The sequence below is a fragment of the Bison bison genome, unplaced genomic scaffold (assembly GCF_000754665.1).
Source record: "Bison bison bison isolate TAMUID 2011002044 unplaced genomic scaffold, Bison_UMD1.0 scf7180017864136, whole genome shotgun sequence".
NCBI lineage: Eukaryota > Metazoa > Chordata > Mammalia > Artiodactyla > Bovidae > Bison > Bison bison.
The window spans coordinates 5,472,312-5,494,663 of record NW_011494708.1 but is presented as its reverse complement, the minus strand read 5'-3'; positions in this window follow the sequence as shown (position 1 = coordinate 5,494,663).

Sequence of the window (22,352 nt, the reverse complement as noted above, 5' to 3'; positions counted from 1 at the left end):
TTTTTTTTTAATTTAATTTTATTTAACTTTACAATATTGTATTGGTTTTGCCATATATCAAAATGAATCTGCCACAGGTATACATGTGTTCCCCATCCTGAACCCTTCTCCCTCCTCCCTCCTCCCTCCCCATACCATCCCTCTGGGTCATCCCAGTGCACCAGCCCCAAGCATCCAGTATCGTGCATCGAACCTGGACTGGCGACTCGTTTCCTATATGATATTATACATATTTCAATGCCATTCTCCCAAATCATCCCACCCTCTCCCTCTCCCACAGAGTCCAAAAGACTGTTCTATACATCAGTGTCTCTTTTGCTGTCTCGTATACAGGGTTATTGTTACCATCTTTCTAAATTCCATATATATGCGTTAGTATACTGTATTGGTGTTTTTCTTTCTGGCTTACTTCTCTCTGTATAATAGGCTCCAGTTTCATCCAGCTCATTAGAACTGATTCAAATGTATTCATATCTTCTTCTCTGATGCTGAGTTTTTTTGCCTCCCTGTTTCACTTGTAAGGATCCCTGGTATTACATTGTGTCTAGTCAGAAAATCCAGGTTAATTATCACATCTCAAGATCCTTAATTAGGTCTTCAAAATCCTATTGCTATGTGGGGTGACATATTCACAGGTTCTAGAAATTAGGACTTGGACATATTTGAAGGGTTGTTATTCTGTCTACCACAGATATATAACATACTAGTTAAGTGTTTGGTATAAAGCTTGATTTGAATCCTTTTACCACTTACTGTGTAAGTTTAGGCAAATATTTATCCATTTTTAAGCCTCCATTATTTCATAGATAATATGGGGATACCACCTGAATCTACCTCAGAGAGTTTGTAGGTGTTTTATTAATAAAATAATGCCTGTAAAGCACTTTGCATAGAATGTACTCAATATGTGTTAGCTAACATAATGATATCATTAAGGAAAGTATTAGTAACATGTAGGATTGCATTTGGAGAAAGCAGTGACACCCCACTCCAATACTCTTGCCTGGAAAATCTCATGGATGGAGGAGCCTGGTGGGGCTTCAGTCCATGGGGTCGCTAAGAGTTGGACACGACTGAGAAACATCACTTTCACTTTTCACTTTCATGCGTTGGAGAAGGAAATGGCAACCCACTCCAGTGTTCTTGCCTGAAGAATCCCAGGGCATGGGGATCCTGGTGGGCTGCCGTCTATGGGGTCACACAGAGTCGGACACGACTGAAGCGACTTAGCAGCAGCAGCAGGAGGATTGCATCAGCTTATCTGACAATCATTTTACTCTTAACTCTTACTCAGTTAATAGTCAAAAGTTTACCTTCCAACCTCACATGAGTTTTCAATTTATTTGTCCTTTAATTCATCATTAATAAAAATTCAGGCTATTTTGCCTCCTTGAGAATGCTTAAGGATTCTTCTATTATCTATCATGACAAGAAAAACTTCCGTATTTCAGTCATATACAGTTATAATAACAACCATGTTATCATTTAAATTATTTATGAAAATTTTGAAGCAGAAATGACTGAAAACAGAAATATCAGGAAAGCAACTGTGAAGTATCTCAAAATTGACATTTAGATAAGTTACTAAGGTCTTGTCTCCCAGCTTCAAATCCATCCCTCATATATGTGTTTGTGTGTATGAAGCTGGAGATGGGACTCTGAAAATTACCTTTCTCCTTTTCCAGCTAATATACTGTTAGGTTGTTCAAGTAGAAAGAGCTAGATAAAACTGGAAGTCAAGAGGTGACACTGACTTGTTTCTTTTTGTTTGAGTTCTGTGTCATCCCAGCCAGGAGCTTTCACCTTGACAGAAGCAATTGGGTCTAGTTGGATTTGGACCTGTCTCTCAACACTCTCAAAATTGGCCACGCTGTGTCCCCTCAGAGATGCCAGCATCAGCCACTGTCAATCTCACCTCAAAGTTTGAGTTCTGGCTCTTTAGAAGCTCCCCTTTTCATGTTTCTGAGACATTAACACCTGTTTTGTAGCATCACCTCCTCAAAGATGTGGTACCTATTCCACAGGTCTCTTCTTCAAGCTTCTACTTTCTAATAACCTGGAAATGGTCGTTTTATTTTACAGTCTGAGGAACACAAGTTGCTCACTGCTAACTGCCCTAGGAATATAGTATCTCACTGTTCCCCTTTTGAATTATAATTTTTCCAATATTCCTTCAACTAGTTTCTTGTATTAAATGATTTCTGCTAAAATAACACGTGGTTTCATTTCTTTCTTACTTACTGTAAATTAACACATCAGTTCATTTTTTTTTTTCTGGGAAAATTAGGAATTCCTCTGTCTTATTTAAAAGCCAAGGTTTCTTTATACTTAGAAGGATAATGGTGAACAATTATAAGCTCAGCTGAAGTTTTTAACCTCACATTTTTATATTCTACTTTTACATAGAACTTGAGAAGCCTCCTAGATAGCATATTGAAAAGCAGAGATATTACTTTGCCAACAAAGGTCCGTCTAGTCAAGGCTATGGTTTTTCCAGTGGTCATGTATGGATGTGAGAGTTGGACTCTGAAGAAAGCTGAGCGCCAAAGAATTGATGCTTTTGAACTGTGGTGTTGGATAAGACTCTTGAGAGTTCCTTGGACTGAAAGGAGATCTAACCAGTCCATTCTAAAGGAGATCAGTCCTGGGTGTTCACTGGAGGGACTGATGCTAAAGCTGAAACTCCAGTACTTTGGCCACCTCATGCGAAGAGTTGACTCACTGGAAAAGACCCTGATGCTGGGAGGGATTGGGGGGAGGAGGAAAAGGGGACAACAGAAGATAAAATGGTTGGATGGCATCACTGACTCAATGTACGTGAGTCTGAGTGAACTCCGGGAGTTGGTGATGGACAGGGAGGCCTGGTGTGCTCTGATTCATGGGGTCGCAAAGAGTCAGACATGACTGAGTGACTGAACTGAACTGAACTGAACTGAGAAGCCTCCAGTCCATCAGGGTAATCTATACATCCTGGTGAAGTGGGGCTACCCTGTTTGACTGCCTTTCACCAAACATTTAATTATCTGTCATTAGGTAATCTATATGGTCTGAGCTCAATGTTACTTATTTCCCAGATTCTGTCCTCAAAGTTCTTTTCCCATAGCACAAACACTGAGTCTCCATTCGTTGTCCAACTTTCATATATGGATCCCCTTTTCCTTAAAATTCTTACTGACTGCACTCAGGTCCCAGATCCATTGGCTCCCCTTCAACATCTTTAATCTCTTACATGGGCCATCAGGTTTTCATGATCTTAGTTTTCATGCTATACCTTCTAAAAGTTTTCCAACAGGTTAGCTCTCATCCTTTCAACTTTTTCTATAGCTGCATACATCTCTCATTCAACAATGTCCTCTTTTTTCATATCACTGAACCAGAGGTCAAATTGCCAACCTCAGTTGGATCACTGAAAAAGCAAGAGAGTTCCAGAAAAACATCTACTTTTGCTTTATTGACTATGCCAAAGCCTTTGACTGTATGGATCACAACAAACTTGGAAAATTCCAAAAGAGATGGGAATACCAGACCACCTGACTGCCTCCTGAGAAATCTGTATGCAAGTCAAGAAACAACAATAGAACTGGACATGGAACAGCCTGGTTCCAAATAGGAAAAGGAGTAGGTCAAGGCCGTATATTGTCACCTTGCTTATCTAACTTATATGCAGAGTACATCATGAGAAACTCTGGGCTGGATGAAGCACAAGCTGGAATCAAGACTGCCAGAAGAAATATCAATAACTTCAGATATGCAGATGATGCCACACTTAAGGGACACAGCAAAGAAGAACTAAAGAGCCTCTTGAAGAAAATGAAAGAGGACAGTGAAAAAGTTGGCTTAAAACTCAACATTCAGAAAACGATCGTGGCATCTGGTCCCATCACTTCATGGCAAATAGATGGGGGAACAATGGAAACAGTGAGACACTTTATTTTGGTGGGCTCCAAAATCACTGCAGATGGTGACTGCAGCCATGAAATTAACAGAGGCTTGCTCCTTCGAAGAAAAGCTATGACCAACATAGACACCATATTTAAAAGCAGAGACATTACTTTGCCAACAAAGATCTGTCTAGTCAAGGCTATGGTTTTTCCAGTAGTCATGTATGGATGTGAGAGTTGGACCATAAAGAAAGCTGAGCACTGAAGAATTGATCCTTTTGAACTGTGGTTTGGGAGAAGACTCTTGAGTCTCTTGGACAACAAGGAGACCCAACCAGTCCATTCTAAATGAAATCAGTCCTGAATATTCATTGGAAGGACTGATGCTGAAGCTGAGACTCCTATACTTTGGTCACCTGATATGAAGAACTGACTCATTTGAAAATACCCTAATGCTGGGAAAGATTGAAGGCGGGAGAAGGGGACAACAGAGGATGAGATGGTTGGATGGTATCACCGACTCAATGGACATGAGTGAGTAAACTCTGGAAGTTAGTGATGGACAGGGAGGACTGGCATGCTGCAGTCCATGGGGTCGCAGAGTTAAACACAACTGAGTGACTGAACTGAACTGACTGAACTTATCACTAGACATTTAGCAAGTTTCTAAGGTAATGTAGAAGAATGTGGGATTCTTGGGTTGAAGAAAGTGAAATATTTAAAAAGCTGTCATCCTCAGAATAGAAGCAAAATGGGTCCATCTCAGAGGCCTACCTTCACATCACTTCTTTTAATATCTTTCTACATTGTTTAACAAGCATCATATCCAAATAACAACTCTAAAAGCAACACTTAATTGTAGAAAGTATTATTTGGGGAATAATAGTTTCCCCACTACTCTCTCAAGTAGACTTTTACTCCTTTATTTTTGCAACCAAATATCTGAGGATTCCTGCTCTAATTACCCCTATCTTTGCTCCAACTTCTTCTGTCCGTGACTGTACTTTTATATGTTTATCAGATATCTCAAAACTGGCTGTCACTCACCTGTGTTCCTTATCTATACAACAGGTCTCGCTCTGGGTGCATTGGAACCTCTATTATAGTCAGACTCATTTCTCTCTAGCTGCTTCTGGCATTTTAAAATTCTGCCCTATATATATTTTTTTTTTCTATACCTTCTAAATTTGACTGCAACTTGTTCTCTTTGAAACCATTTTTCTTCCATTTGACACATCTTTCCTACCTCCTCTTACCAGCAAGTCCTCTTTTTAAATACATGTATTTAAGTAAAAACAAAAGTGAATTCACTTAAAAGAATACACAAGGAAACAATGCATATGTTGTGAAATGTAGCTAAAAAATGGGAACATCAGGCCAATATCTAATGTGTTTTAAAATATTTTCTAAGGCACCAGTTGAACAACTGTGTTAAAGAAGAACAAAAACAATTCTGCTTGTTCTTGGTGAGCTCTTGATGGCTCCCAATGATCATCATTTTTTTCTTTCTAACTTACCTAAGTCATCACATCAATAGTTTATGTATTATTTGTGTGGGAAAGATGTAAATTTATCTAACTTGAATTTTCCCCCCCAAATATAAAAGTTTTGAAGAGCTAATGTTTTCTGTTTTAAAAAAAGAAAAAAACAGGAGGCGGTCCTAAGGTGGAGGAGGAATAGGACAGGAGACCACTTTCTACCCCACAAATTCATCGAAAGAACATTTGAACACTGAGCAAATTCCACAAAACAGCTTCTGAATGCTGGCAGAGGACATCAGGCACCCAGAAAGGTAGCCCTTTGTGTTTGAAAGGAGGTAGGAAAAAATATAAAAGATAAAAGCAGAGACAAAAAAGGTAGGGACAGAGATCCATCCCAGGAAGGGAGTCTTATAAAAGAGAAGTTTCCAAACACCTGGAAACATTCTCACCAGCGAATCTGTGACAAGCATTGGAACCTCAGAGGGCAACATAACCAGGAGGAAAAATAAATAAATAATTAAAACCTATAGGTTACATGCCTAAAGGCAACTCCCAGCGGAGAAGCAGCACAAATGCTTGCATCCGCTACTAGCAAGCAGGGACTGGACAGGGAGGCACGGGCTGCATTGCTTAGTGTAAGGACAGGGCCTGAATGCCCCGAGGGCAATCTGAGGGAACTAACTAGAGATAGCAACACAGACCGTAGGATAGCTTTCCCGCGAAAAGGCCTAACCTAAGACACTGCCGGGCCCACTCACAGAACACAGGACTGAGCAGAGTTAGCCCTCTGTGGAGGGGCCCATCCCCTGCCAGAGACAGGCAGGCGAGGGGAGCCAGAGCCGGAAGGGGGCAATTGTGGCCCCAGAGAGGCATCATCTACCAAACTGCAAGCAGGCTTCATTGCTAACCAAGACTGTTTGGGATTCTGGACGGTCGACATCCGCCAGGAGGGTCACAGCCAGAGATCAGCTCCCTAGAAGAGACACACGGCACACCTGAGAAGGCGCACTGGTTGTATACCCAGAAAACCAAGCCACAGGGACAGGGGACGTGATAAGTTGCAGCCCCAACTAGGGGCGACTGCGCTCACCAAGCACCTTTTCACTTCAGCTTCTGGGACCTGGGAAGGACACAAAACGCAGGCCCAATCAAGTCTGTGCCTTTGTGGAGTACCCAAGATCCTGAATCTGAGCAGCTTAGACCTGGGAAGTGCACTCAACCCAGGTCCCACCTCAGACAGTTCGCAGAAGAGCAACCTAGAGCCTGAGCAGTGTAGACTGGGAAAGCACACATGCCGTGACTGGGGGCAAACCCAGTGTGGCTGAGACACTGGCAACACTCCCCACACGTGTCAGTGATATTTGTTTGCAGTGTTCCTCCCTCCCCACAGCATGATTGAACAAGTGAACCTAAAAAAAGTGGCCACCACCGCCCCCTTGTGTCAGGGCAGAAATTAGACACTGAAGAGACCAGCAAACAGAAGAAGCTAAAATAAATATAGGGAACCGCTTTGGAAGTGACAGGTGCAATAGATTAAAACCCTGCAGTTAGCACCAACTACATAGGAAGGGGCCTATAGATCTTGAGAAGTGTAAGCCGGACCGAGGAACTATCTGAAAATGAACTGACCCCACACTGTCCACAACAACACCAGAGAAAGTCCTAGATATATTTTTACTATTATCATTTTTTTAACTTTAAATTTTTTTATTTTTAAGTCCTCTATTACTCCTTTAATTTTCATTTTTATAACCTACTATTACTTTGCAAAAAAAGACCCTATTTTTAAAGCAAACTTCATATATATATATATATATATAATAATTTTTGTGACTTTGTTTTTTCCTTTAATATTGTATTTTTGAGACTCTAACCTCTACTCTAGATTTTTAATCTTTGCTTTTTGGTATTTGTTATCAATTTTGTACCTTTAAGAACCCAGTCTTCAGTACCCATTCTTACTTGGGAATGAGATTACTGGCTGGATTGCTCTCTCCCCTTTTGGACTCTCCTTTTTCTCCACCAAGTCGCCTCTATCTCCTCCCTCCCCTTTCCCTTCTCTACCCAACTCTGTGAATTTCTTTGTGTGTTCTGGGCTGTGGAGAACACTTAGGGAACTAATTACTGGCTGAATCAGTCTTTCTCCTTTTGCTTCCCCCTTTTATCCTCCTGGCCACCTCTGTCTCCTTCCTCCCTCTTCTCTTCTCTGTGTAACTCCATGAACATCTCTGAGGGAACCAGACTGTGGAGAGCACATAGAGAAGTGATTACTGGCTAGCTTTCTCTCGCCTCTTTTGATTCCCCCTCTTCTCCTGGTTACATCTATCTCTCTCCTCCCTCTTCTATTCTCTGTATAACTCCGTGAACATCTCTGAGTGGTCCAGTTGTGGAGTGCACATAAGGAAGTGATTACTAGATAGCCTGCTTGCTCCTCTATTGAATCCACCTCATCTCATTCGGGTCACCTCTAATTCCCTCCTCCCTATTCTCTTCTCCATGTAACTCTGTGAACCTCTCTGGGTGTCCCTCACTGTGGAGAAACTTTTCATCTTTAACCTAGATGTTTTATCATTGGTGCTGTACAGATGGAGAAGTCTTGAGTCTACTGTAAGAATAATACTGAAAACCAGAGGCAGGAGGCTTAAGTGCAAATCCTGAGAACACCAGAGAACTCCTGACTCCAGGGAACATTAATTGATAGGAGCTCATCAAATGCCTCCAAACGTACACTGAAACGAAGTACCACGCAAGGGCCAACAAGTTCCAGAGAAAGACATACCATGCAAATTCTCCAGCAACACAGGAACATAGCCCTGCCCAAAGTCACACCAAACTCACTGACATCTCAAAACTCATTACTGGACACTTTAGTGCCCTCTAGAGAGAAGAAACCCAGGTCCACCCACCAGAACACTGACACAAGCTTCCCTAACCAGGAAACATTGACAAGCCACATGTCCAAACCCCACCCACAGCGAGGAACCTCCACAATAAGAGGAACCACAAACTGCCAGAATACAGAAAGGCCACCTCAAACACAGCAATGTAAACAAGATGAAAAGACAGAGAAATACCCAGAAGGTAAAGGAACAGGATAAATGCACACCAAACCAAACAAAAGAGGAAGAGATAGGGAATCTACCTGATAAAGAATTCTAAATAATGATAGTGAAAATGATCCAAAATCTTGAAAACAAAATGGAGTTACAGATAAATAGCCTGGAGACAAGGATAGAGAAGATGCAATAAATGTTTAACAAGGACTTAGAAGAAATGGGATTCCCTGGTGGCTCAGACGGTAAAGCATCTGCCTGCAATGTGGGAGACCCGGGTTCGATCCCCAGGTCGGGAAGATCCCTTGGAGAAAGAAATAGCAACCCACACCAGCATTGTTGCCTAGAAAATTCCATGGATGGAGGAGCCTGATGGGCTACAGTCCATGGGGTTGCAAAGAGTCAGACATGACTGAGCAACTTCACTTTCACTTTAGAATAAATAAAAGAGAGTCAATATATAATGAATAATGCAATAAATGAGATCAAAAACACTCTGGAGGGAACCAACAGTAGAATAACAGAGGCAGAAGTTAGGATTAGTGAGATAGAAGATAGAATGATAGAAATAAATGAAACAGAGAGGAAAAAAGAAAAAAAGAATTAAAAGACATGAGGACAACCTCAGAGACCTCTGGAACAATGTTAAATGCCCCAACATTTGAATCATAGGAGTCCCAGAAGAAGACAAAAATAAAGGCTATGGGAAAATACTCTAGGAGATAATAGTTGAAAACTTTCCTAAAATGGGGAAGGAAATAGTCACCCAAGTCCAAGAAAGCCCGAGAGTCCCAAACAGGATAAACCCAAGGTGAAACACCCCAAGACACATATTTAATCAAATTAACAAAGAACAAATATTAAAAGCAGCAAGGGAAAAACAACAAATAACACACACGGGGATTCCCATAAGGATAACAGTTGATCTTTCAAGAGAAACTCTTTAGGCCAGAAGGGAATGGCAAGACATACTTAAAGTGATGAAAGAAAATAACCTACAGCCCAGATTACTGTAACCAGCAAGGATCTCATTCAAACATGAAGGAGAAATCAAAAGCTTTACAGACAAGCAAAATCTGAGAGAATTCAGTACCACCAAACCAGCTCTTCAACAAATGCTAAAGGATCTTGTCTAGACAGGAAACACAGAAAGGGTGTATAAACTCGAACCCAAAACAATAAAGTAAATGGCAACGGGATCATACTTATCAATAATTACCTTAAATGTAAATGGGTTGAATGCCCCAACCAAAAGATAAAGACTGGCTGAATGGATGTATGTTGTCTACAAGAGGCCCACCTCGAAACAGGGGACACATACAGACTGAAAGTGAAGGGCTGGAAGAAGATGTTTCATGCAAATAGAGATCAAAAGAAAGCAGGAGTAGCAATACTCATATCAGATAAAATAGACTTTAAAACAAAGGCTGTGAAAAGAGACACATAATGATAAAAGGATCAATCCAAGAAGAAGATATAACAATTATAAATATATATGCACCCAACATAGCACCACAATATGTAAGACAAATGCTAACAAGTATGAAAGGGGAAATTAATAATAACACAATAATACTGGGAGACTTTAATACCACATTCACACCTATGGATAGATCAACTAAACAGAAAATTAACAAAGAAACACAAACTTTAAATGATACAATAGACAAGTTAGACCTAATTGATATCTATAGGACATTTCACCCCAAAACAATGAATTTCACCTTTTTCTCAAGTGCACATGGAACCTTCTCCAGGATAGATCACATTTTGGGCCATAAGTCTAGCCTTGGTAAATTTAAAAAAAAAAAAATTGAAATTATTCCAAGCATCTTTTCTGACCACAATGCAGTAAGATTAGATCTCAATTACAGGAGAAAAACTATTAAAAATTCAAACATATGGAGGCTGAACAACATGCTGCTGAATAACCAACAAATCACAGAAGAAATCAAAATATTCATAGAAACGAATGAAAATAAAAACACAAGAACCCAAAACCTATGGGACAATGTAAAAGCAGTGCTAAGGGGAAGGTTCATAGCAATACAAGCTTACCTCAAGAATCAAGAAAAAAGCCAAATAAATAACCTAACTCTATACCTAAAGCAACTAGAAAAGGAAGAAATGAAGAACCCCAGGGTTAGTAGAAGGAAAGAAATCTTAAAAATTAGGGCAGAAATAAATGCAAAAGAAACAAAAGAGACCATAGCAAAAATCAACAAAGGCAAAAGCTGGTTCTTTGAAAGGATAAATAAAATTGACAAACCATTAGCCAGACTCATCAAGAAACAAAGGGAGAAAAATCAAATCAACAAAATTAGAAATGAAAATGGAGAGATCACAACAGACAACACAGAAATACAAAGAATCATAAGAGACTACTATCAGCAACTATATGCCAATAAAATGTACAACTTGGAAGAAATTGGCAAATTCTTAGAAAAGTACAACTTTCCAAAACTGAACCAGGAAGAAAGAAAATCTTAACAGACCCATCACAAGCACAGAAATTGAAACAGTAATCAGAAATCTTCCAGCAAACAAAAGCCCAGGACCAGACGGCTTCACAGATAATTCAGCAAAAATTTAGAGAAGAGCTAACACCTATCCTACTCAAACTATTCCAGAAAATTGCAGAGGAAGGTAAACTTCCAAACTCATTCTATGAAGCCACCATCACCCTCATACCAAAACCTGACAAAGATGCCACAAAAAAGGAAAACTACAGGCCAATATCACTGATGAACATAGACGCAAAAATCCTTAACAAAATTCTAGCAAACAGAATCCAACAACGTATTAAAAAGATCATACATCATGACCAAGGGGGCTTTATCCCAGGGATGCAAGGATTCTTCAATATCCACAAATCAATCAACATAATACACCACATTAACAAATTGAAAAATAAAAACCATATGATTATCTCAGAAATTCAACATCCATTTATGATAAAAAAAAAAAAAACCTCCAGAAAGCAGGAATAGAAGGAACATACTTCAACATAATAAAAGCTATAAATGACAAACCCACAACAAACGTTATCCTCAATGGTGAAAAATTGAAAGCATTTCCCCTAAAGTCAGGAACAAGACAAGGATGCTGACTCTCACCACTACTATTCAACATAGTTTCAGAAGTTTTGGCCACAGCAATCAGAGTAGAAAAAGAACTAAAAGGAATCCAAAGTGGAAAAGAAGTAAAATTCTCACTGTTTGCAGATGACATGATCCTCTACATAGAAAACCCTAAAGACTCCATCAGAAAATTACTAGAGCTAATCAATGAATATAGTAAAGTTTCAGGATATAAAATCAACACACAGAAATCCCTTGCATTCCTATACACTAACAATGAGAAAACAGAAAGAGAAATTGAGGAAACAATTCCATTCACCATTGCAGTGAAAAGAATAAAACACTTAGGAATATATCTACCTAAAAAAAAAAAAAGACCTATATATAGAAAACTATAAAACACTGGTGAAAGAAATCAAAGAAGACACAAATAGATGGAGAAATATACCATATTCATGGGTCAGAAGAATCAATATAGTGAAAATGAGTATACTACCCAAAGCAATTTATAGATTCAGTGCAATCCCTATCAAGCTACCAATGGTATTTTTCACAGAGCTAGAACAAATAATTTCACAATTTGTATGGAAATACAAAAAAACCTTGAATAGCCAAAGCAATCTTGAGAAAGAAGAATGGAACTGGAGGAATTAACCTGCCTGACTTCAGGCTCTATTAAAAAGCCACAGTCATCAAGACAGTATGGTACTGGCACAAGGACAGAAATATAGATCAATGGAACAAAATAGAAAGCCCAGAGATAAACCCATGCACCTATGGACACCTTATCTTTGACAAAGGAGGCAAGAATATACAATGGAGAAAAGACAATCTCTTTAACAAGTGGTGCTGGGGAAACTGGTCAACCACTTGTAAAAGAATGAACCTAGAACACTTTCTAACACCATACACAAAAATAAATCAAAATGGATTAAAAATCTAAACGTACTACCAGAAACTATAAAACTCCTAGAGGAAAACATAGGCAAAACACTCTCTGACATAAATCACAACAGGATCCTCTATGACCCACCTCCCAGAATATTGGAAATAAAAGGAAAAGTAAACAAATGGGACTTAATTAAAAGCTTCTGCACAACAAAGGAAACTATAAGCAAGGTGTAAAGACAACCTTCAGAATGGGAGAAAATAATAGCAAATGAAGCAACGGACAAACAACTAATCTCAAAAATATACAAGCAACTCCTGCAGCTCAACTCCAGAAAAATAAACGACCCAATCAAAAAATGGGCCAAAGAACTAAACAGACATTTCTCCAAAGAAGACATACAGATGGCTAACAAACACATGAAAAGATGCTCAACATTGCTCATTATTAGAGAAATGCAAATCAAAACCACAATGAGGTACCATTTCAGCCAGTCAGAATGGCTGCTATCCAAAAGTCTACAAGCAATAAATGCTGGAGAGGGTGTGGAGAAAAGGGAACCCTCTTACACTGTTGGTGGGAATGCAAACTAGTACAGCCACTATGGTGAACACTGTGGAGATTCCTTAAAAAACTGGAAATAGAACTTCCATATGACCCAGCAATCCCACTTCTGGGCATACACACCAAGGAAACCAGAACTGAAAGAGACACGTGTACCCCAATGTTCATCACAGTACTGTTTACAATAGCCAGGACATGGAGGCAACCTAGATGTCCACCAACAGACGAATGGACAAGAAAGCTGTGGTACATATACCAGTAATGGAGTATTACTCAGCCACTAAAAAGAATACATTTGAATCAGTTCTAATGAGGTGAATGAAACTGGAGCCTATTATACAGAGCGAAGTAAGCCAGAAAGAAAAACACCAATATGGTATACTAATGCATATATATGGAATTTAGAAAGATGGTAACGATAACCCTGTATGTAAGACAGCAGAAGAGACACAGATGTATAGAACAGTCTTTTGGGCTCTTTGGTAGAGGGCGAGGGTGGGATGGTTGGGGAGAATGGCATTGAAACATGTTTATTAGCATATGTGAAATGGATCACCAGTCCAGGTTTGATGCATGATACAGGGTGCTCGGGGCTGCTGCACTGAGATGACCCAGAGGGATGGGACGGTGAGGGAGGTGGGAGGGGATTTCCAGATGGGGAACACATGTACACCCGTGGTTGACTCATGTCAATGTATGCCAAAACCAATACAATATTGTAAAGTAATTAGCCTCCAAAAAAATAATAATTTTTAAAAAATTAAAAAACAAAACCAAAGAATGCAATATTTATTGCTAGTCCTTCAGGACTATGATTGGTATATTAGTCAATTCTATAAGCTGAGTCTTCAAGACCAACAGTCTAAGTTGATTTTAAGTAACCAGAGACTTCCCTGTAATCTCACAAATCAAAGATTTTAATTCCCTAATAATTTTTTTTTTTCCTGTTCTTGTAGTGTAGTATAATGAAAGTTGCTCGGTCGGGTCTGATTCTTTGCAAGCCCTGGACTGTTGCTTTCAGGCTCTTCTGTCCATGGAATTCTCCAGGTCAGAATACTGAAGTGGGCAGCCATTCTCTTCTCCAGGGGATCTTCACAACCCAAGAATTGAACCAGCATCTCCTGTATTGCAGGCAGATTCTTCACCAGCTCAGCTACCAGGGAAGCCCTCTTTCTGTTCTTACTAGTTAAAAATCTCCTCTTAAAAGAGAAGAATCAAAATAGGTTGGGTAGCTATGTTTTTAAAGAATGTCTGGCTTTAGCAACCTGATTTTCTTATTGTTCTTTTCTTAAGTATCTGTAATTATACATGCAATTATACTTAAAATAATTTAGGAAAGGTAATATCTATGTCATCACTTTAATGACCACACTAAACTAATGTATTTGTCTCCAGTCACCCTATTTAATAAAAAGAAAACATCTATCAGGTTTTTAATTATGTATTTGAAGAGTTTGTTTCTGATTATAACTCAGAGTTGGGTTTCCTATGGGATTTTATTGCCAGTCTCAGTGTGTTTCTAATGTTTAACACTAATATTTAATGTCTATTTAAATCAGTGTTTGCATTGGGGCTGAAATCCAAATCTGGCTTTCCTTTATAGTGTTCCATCCATCCTGGGAAAATTCTACCCACTTCAGGAAGATCTAATTATGTCAAGCAAAGTATAAATCAGAAAAATATTAATATATTTAACTTTTTGTTATACTTAAACTATGCCTAAAGAAAATTTGGAAAATATTTTAATTCACTTGAAAGAATAGTGTTGATGCAGAAGAGAGGTATTTAATTCAGGGAATATATTGCTGTTGTTCAGCCACTCAGTCATGTCTGACTGACCAGGCTTTCCTGTCCTTCACCAACTTCCAGAGCTTGCTCAAACTCATGTCCATTGAGTTGGCGATGCCATCCAACCATCTCATTCTCTGTCGTCCCCTTCTCCTCCTGCCTTCAATCTTTCCCAGCATCAGGGTCTTTTCTAATGAACTGGCTTTTTGCAACAGATGATCAAAGTACTGAAGCTTCAGCATCAGTTCTTCCAATGAATATTCAGGACTGATTTCCTTTAGGATTGACTGGCTTGATCTCCTTGTAGTCCAAGGCACTCTCAAGAGTCTTCTCCAACACTACAGTTCAAAAGCATCAATTCTTCAGTGTTCAGCCTTCTTTATGGTCCAACTCTCACATTCATAAATGACCACTGGAAAAACCATAGCTTTGACTAGATGGACCTTTGTTAATAAAGTAATGTCTCTGCTTTTAAATATGCTGTCTAGGTTTGTCATAGTTTTTCTTCCAAGGAGCAAGCATCTTTTAATTTCATGGCTACAGGGAATATATAGATACTGGCAAAAATAAGCAAGAGACCATGGTGGTAAAGAATATGGATTCTGGATAAAAGTAAAATATTTAGTGCATAATGTAACTCAAAATGTATTACTTTGAGCAATTTATTTAGTCCCTCTGAAATGACAATAAGTATGATGTCCATAACTGAGATAGAAAACAGGATAGAAATAGTTTTCAATAATGGCAAGTAGATAATTATTAATATTACTTTTTAAATGTTTGCATTATAGAAGTCACTTTGAAGTTAAAAATGTATCTGTGCCAGCAAGTTGAAAACAAACAAAAAAAATGGTTTTACAATAATTCTTATCTTGATTCAGAGTTCAAAGAAACATGGGCAAAGAGGAATCGTGTCCTTCAACTGAATATACATCTATAATACCTTACAAAGCTCATAAGTAATAAAAGTTTGCAATATCTATGCAACATGTACAGTAGTCCAGGGATGATATAATAACAACACAGCATGCCTCTAATTTAAGAAAAAAGGACACAACTGTTATTTCCATACATATCAAACCATAGACTGTTAAATCACATAGCTCACCTAAACTGACAAACCTCTGTGTGTGTGTGTGCATGTGTGTGTGTGTGCGTGTGTGCACTCAGCTGACTCTTTGTGACCCCATGGAATGCAGCCCACCAGACTCCTCTGTCCATGGAATTTTCCAGGAAAGAATACTTGAGTGGGTTGTCATTTCCTCCTCCAAGGCATCTTCCCTACCCACAGATCAAACTCTTGTCTCTTGTGTCTTCTGCATTGGTTGGCAGATTCTTATCCACTGAGCCACCAGGGATATCAAGAAGAGTGTTGCTTATATTTAAATGCAGACTTTTCAAATGCCAGTGTCTTCATTTAAACATTATACACTAGGACCTATATATGCAGTGGAATCACTTATGGAATCATTTATTGAAAGCTATTGTTGAGGAGATAATGAAGTTCATGGTTGAGTAGGGACAACTGGCATTGTTTCTGAATTCACATAAGGATTATGCCCACAAATTAAATTTTAAAAAAAAATTCTAGGAAAGACTTGGATCAGCCTAGCTTAGGTCCTATGATGTTCCGGGAGAAGCATATATGGAAGAGAGAATAGACCACCACATTAGGATCATCCTGTATCACAGGCCCAACCATGTGTTCAGGGAGGTCTGGGCCAGAGGTTGCAATCCTCGACTAAACCCTGAAAAACATTTCTTAGAAGATGTTTTTCTCACTATTCAAGGAAAGAAGTAACTTTCATCTACTTGTAGGGCCTCTCCTTACCTATTACATGTTTTGTGGATCAGAAAATAGTACCTTTCCTTAGAGGACATTGCGCTAAATGGTATGGTTTGAAAATTCAAGCAAGAGATGGACTTGGTACCACTATTTCCCCTCTCAATTAATTGTCTTCTGCAGTAACCCAGTTCTGAAACACATGGAATGCTGGAAGGAGAGTACAAATTTGGGGAAAGAGAAGGGGAAAAAATCAGGTAAAGACTTGAGGACACAGACAAGTTCCTCCATATCCATCTTGGAATTTGGCACAGCACTCATTGGAAGTTTTCTAATTCTTTCTACATGAGAAATACTAACTCATGCAGGCTATGATTTGTCCTTTTGGGGAACTGTAGTAGTTTGTCAAACTACTCTAGGGCATTTCAAACCTGGAAGCTACATTTTATTAAAGGAAGACTGCTGGGGCAGGAGGGGAATACTTGGGGAAAACTGCCAGTTTCAGTCTTGTTCTGTACCTTCATTAAGTAAACTATATAACATAGCTATCTCACAGTCATAGTCATGTACCAGGGCAATTAATCATATATTATGTGGATTGCCCATTTCTTTCAATCTCTTGCAACTGCACAGACCATTGAGATACATAAGCATATATTTGGAATCATTAGTCATGACTTTCCAAACCTGGCTATTTTCATAGGTAGATGAATCCTTTGGGATCTAGTGAAAGATGTGGTTTTTCCAATAGTCATATATAGATATGAGAGTTGAACTATAAAGAAAGCTGAGCGCCAAATAATTGATGCTTTTGAACTGTGGTGTTGGAGAAGATTCTTGAGTGTCCCTTGGACTACAAGGAGGTCAAACCAGTCAATCCTAAAGGAAATAAGTCCTGAATATTCAGTGGAAGGGCTGATGCTAAAGCTGAAACTCCAATACTTTGGCCACCAAATGAGAATAACTGACTCCTTTGAAAAGACCCTGATGCTGGGAAAAATCGAAAGCAGGAGGAGAAGGGGACGACAGAGGATAAGATGGTTGAGTGGCTTCACCAACTCAATGGACATGAGTTCAAGCAAGCTCTGGGAGTTGGTGATGGACAGGGAAGCCTGGCTTGCTGAAATCCATGGCGTCATAAAGAGTCAGACAAGACTGAGCTACTGCACTGAGCTGAACTGGTCTCCCTTAAAGTCCATAAAGCGGAGTTTAAATAAATATGTCAGTTTAAATAAAATTTGATAGTTAACTATGACAATCAGAATACTGGACCAATAATAGCTAATATTAGGAGGAAATGGCAACCCACTACAGTATTCTTGCCTGGAGAATCCTGTGGACAGGGGAGCCTGGTGGGCTGCTGTATATGGGGTCACACAGAGTCAGACACGACTGAAGCGACTTAGCATGCATGCATGCATTGGAGAAAGAAATTGCAACCAACTCCAGTATTCTTGCCTGGAGAATCTCAGGGACAGAGGAGCCTGGTGGTCTGATGTCTATGGGGTCACACAGAGTTGGCCATGACTGATGTGACTTAGCAGCAGCAGCAATAGTTAATATCTAGTTTAGGAGGTTGGATAACAGAGACTCAATTCTCTTTGAGATTATCATGATTTATTTTATGTGTTTAAAATATAGATATTCTTGATGGACTTTGGGTTTTTTCTTACCATAAAATAGCAGATGAAGAAATGGCTTAGGGTATAAACTAACAAAGGAGATTTCATCTAATACGTCTATCTGCTGAGACATCTTGAGCTGGTGATGGGAGGTGGAGGTGATGGTTCAGTTCAGTCACTCAGTTGTGTCTGACTCTTTGGGACCCCATGAACTGCAGCACGCCAGGCCTTCCTGTCCATCACCAACTCCCAGAGTTTACCCAAACTTATGTCCACTGAGTCGATGATGCCATCCAACCATCTCATCCTCTGTCGTCCCTTCTCCTCTTGCCCTCAATCTTTCCCAGCATCAGGGTCTTTTCTAATGAGTCAGCTCTTCACATCAGGTGGCCAAAGCATTGGAGTTTCAGCCTCAACATCAGTCCTTCCATTGAACACCTAGGACTGATCTCCTTAAGATTGACTGGTTGGATTTCCTTGCAGTCCAAGGGACTCTCAAGAGTCTTCTCCAACACCACAGTTCAAAAGCATCTATTCTTCTGCACTCAGCTTTCTTTATAGTCCAACTCTGACATCCATACATGACCACTGGAAAAACCATAGCCTTGACTAGATGGACATTTGTTGGCAAAGTAATGTCTTTGCTTTTTAATATGCTGTCTAGTTTGGTCATAACTTTCCTTCCAAGGAGTAAGTGTCTTTTAATTTCATTGCTGCAATCGCCACTGGTCATAGCAAACACCCTCTTCCAACAACACAAGAGAAGACTCTACACATGGACATCACCAGATGGTTAACACCGAAATCAGATTGATTATATTCTTTGCAGCCAAAGATGGAGAAGCTCTATACAGTCAACTAAAACAAGATGGGGACCTGAGTGTGTCTTGGATCATGAACTCCTTATTGCCAAATCCAGACTTAAATTGAAGAAGGTGGAGGAAACCACTAGACCATTCAGGTATGACCTAAATCAAATCCCTTATGACTATACAGTGGAAGTGAGAAATAGATTTAAGGGACTAGATCTGATAGACAGAGTACCTGATGAACTATGGATGGAGGTTTGTGACACTGTACAGGAGACAGGAATCAAGACCATCCCCAAGAAAAAGAAATGCAAAGAAGCAAAATGGCTGTCTGAGGAGGCCTTACAAATAGCTGTGAAAAGATGGAAAGTGAAAAGCAAAGGAGAAAAGGAAAGATATACCCATTCGAATGAAGCATTCCAAAGAATAGCAAGGAGAGACAAGAAAGCCTTCCTCAGCTATCAGTGCAAAGAAATAGAGGAAAACAATATAATGGGAAAGACTAGAGATCTCTTCAAGAGAATTAGAGATACCAAGGGAACATTTCATGTAAGTTCAGTTCAGTCAGTTCAGTCACTCAGTTGTGTGGTATTCTTTTCGACCCCATGAATCGCAGCACGCCAGGCCTCCCTGTCCACCACCAACTCCCAAAGTTCACTCAGACTCATGTCCATCGAGTCAGTGATGCCATCCAGCCATCTCATCCTTTGTCATCCCCTTCTCCTCCTGCCCCCAATCCCTCCCAGCATCAGGGTCTTTTCCAATGAGTCAACTTTTCGCATGAGGTGGCCAAACTACTGGAGTTTCAGCTTTAGCATCAGTCCTTCCAATGAGCACCCAGGACTGATCTCCTTTAGAATGAACTGGCATCCAAGGGACTCTCAAGAGTCTTCTCCAACACCACAGTTCAAAAGCATCAATTCCTCAGCACTCAGCTTTCTTCACAGTCCAACTCTCACATCCATACATGACCACAGGAAAAACCATAGCCTTGACTAGACAGACCTTTGTTGGCAAAGTAATGTCTCTGCTTTTGAATATGCTATCTAGGTTGGTCATAACTTTCCTTCCAAGAAGTAAGTGTCTTTTAATTTCATGGCTGCAGTCACCATCTGAAGTGATTTTGGAGCCCCAAAAAATAAAGTCTGACACTGTTTCCACTGTTTCCCCGTCTATTTCCCACAAAGTGATGGGACCAGATCCCAGGAAATTAGTTTTCTGAAAGATGGACTCAATAAAGGACAGAAATTGTAGGGACCTAACAGAAGCAGAAGATACTAAGAGAGGTGGCAAGAATACACAGAACTGTACAAAAACGATCTTCATAACCCAGATAATCACGATGGTGTGATCACTCACCTAGAGCCAGACATCCTGGAATGTGAAGTCAAGTGGCCTTAGGAAGCATCACTATGAACAAAACTAGTGGAGGTGATGGAATTCCAGCTGAGCTATTTCAAATCCTGAAAGATGACGCTGTGCAAATGCTGCACTCAATATGCCAGCAAATATGGAGGTGATGGAGATGATACAAAATAATTTATGTATAAAAAATATTGGATAAACCTGAGTGCTATTAGGGTTTGAATAGCTGAAGTCTTGCTGAATCAGACATTTTGAAACAATTGATTTCTGTGGGAATTTACATTGTCACCTTCAATGCTTGGGTAAATTAATTCAAATAATCAACTTCTTCAAATCATCCACCATTCATTACTTGAGATTTCTACCTGCATCACTCATATTTTACAAGAAGAATAATGTCATTCTTATTTTTGTCCTTCCTGTATAAAAATGCAGGCGCTCACTCTCTATGATAATACATCAGTCACAGACTCTGTTAGTCACTACAGAATGACTCTGTAGTCAGCATGAATTGCCCTCATTCTGAGATTTTGTACAATGACTTTTGCTATCATATCTTAAGAATAAGAAGAGCTATTGTCAAGTTCATTATCTCAGCAGGGAATGTTTGTGATCATGAAACTGCCAAGCTTCATCAAGCTGTTCATGCTTTTTCCATTTTATTAACATGACCCAATTCAACTTCTCTTTGATGGTAATTCATTTTGATTCTAACTCATTTTAAAAATGAGCCAATTTTATTTTTAAAATCTTGTTGATTTAAACATATTTTAACACTTCCCGATATATAATCTTGTATTTTAGCCAAAAAAAAAAAAATGAGAACCTCTTGACTCAGCAGTCTAAGGGGAAAATGTAAGAAAGTAGACTGATGAATATAAAAGTAACACTGCTTTATTCTTCTCTACTCTTCCAACTATTAACTTTCTTCTTCCATTCTTCAAAATCACTTATAATTAATTTCTAAATTGCAATCTTGGCCTAATCCAAACTACTTTTAATCCATTTACTTGACTGTGTCTTGACAGCATGCTCTCATACTTAGTACAAGTTAAAGTGCACAGTATGGTAAGTTAAGAAATAGATAATCCCTGCAACACTGTCAGCTTTCATGAAACATGATTTATGCCTTCCATTTCTATGACATTGCTCCTTGCTTACATGGCCAGTTACTACTACCTTGTTCCATTCTCATTTTGCTTTTTCTAAGGCTTACTACAATGTCTTCTGACACATACAGAATGCTAGTGACAATATCTTGGCAAAAATTTACAGTATAAATCTGAAATGTGTAATTTTGCTTGCAGGGAACCCACAAATAAAAAAAATAAATAAAAGTACTGCCTCCAAGGTAACTTTCAAATTTCACATTTTGAAATTCTGAATAAGTTTTTATCTGATAAGCAGGAATATTATCAGCAGCTAAGTTCCCAGGCTACCCCAAAATACACCTAAAATACTATGCATGGCATCCAGCTCCATCATTTCATGGCAAATAGATGGGGAAATAATGGAAACACTGACAGACTTTATTTTCTTGGGCTCCAAAATTGCTGCAGATGGTAATTGCAGCCATGAAATTAAAAGACACCCTCTCCTTGCAAGAAAAGTTATGAAAAATCTAGACAGCATATTAAAAAGCAGTGATATCACTTTGCTGACAAGGGTCCATATGGTCAAAGTTGCTTCTTCCTGTAGTCATGTATGGATGTTTGAGTTGGACTATAAAGAAGACTGAGCACCAAATAATTGATGCTTTTGAACTGTGGTGTTGGAGAAGACACTTGAGAGTGCCTTGGATAGCAAGGAGATCAAACCAGTCAATGCTAAAGGAAATCAATCCTGAATTGGAAGGACTGATGCTGAAGCTCCAGTACTTTGACCACCTGATGCATAGAGCCAATTCATTAGAAAAGACCCTGATTCTGGGGAAGATTTAGGCAGGAGGAGAAGGGGAAGACGGAGGATGAGATGGTTGAATGGTATCACCAACTCAATGGACATGAGTTAGAGCAAACGCTGGGAGATGGTGATGGA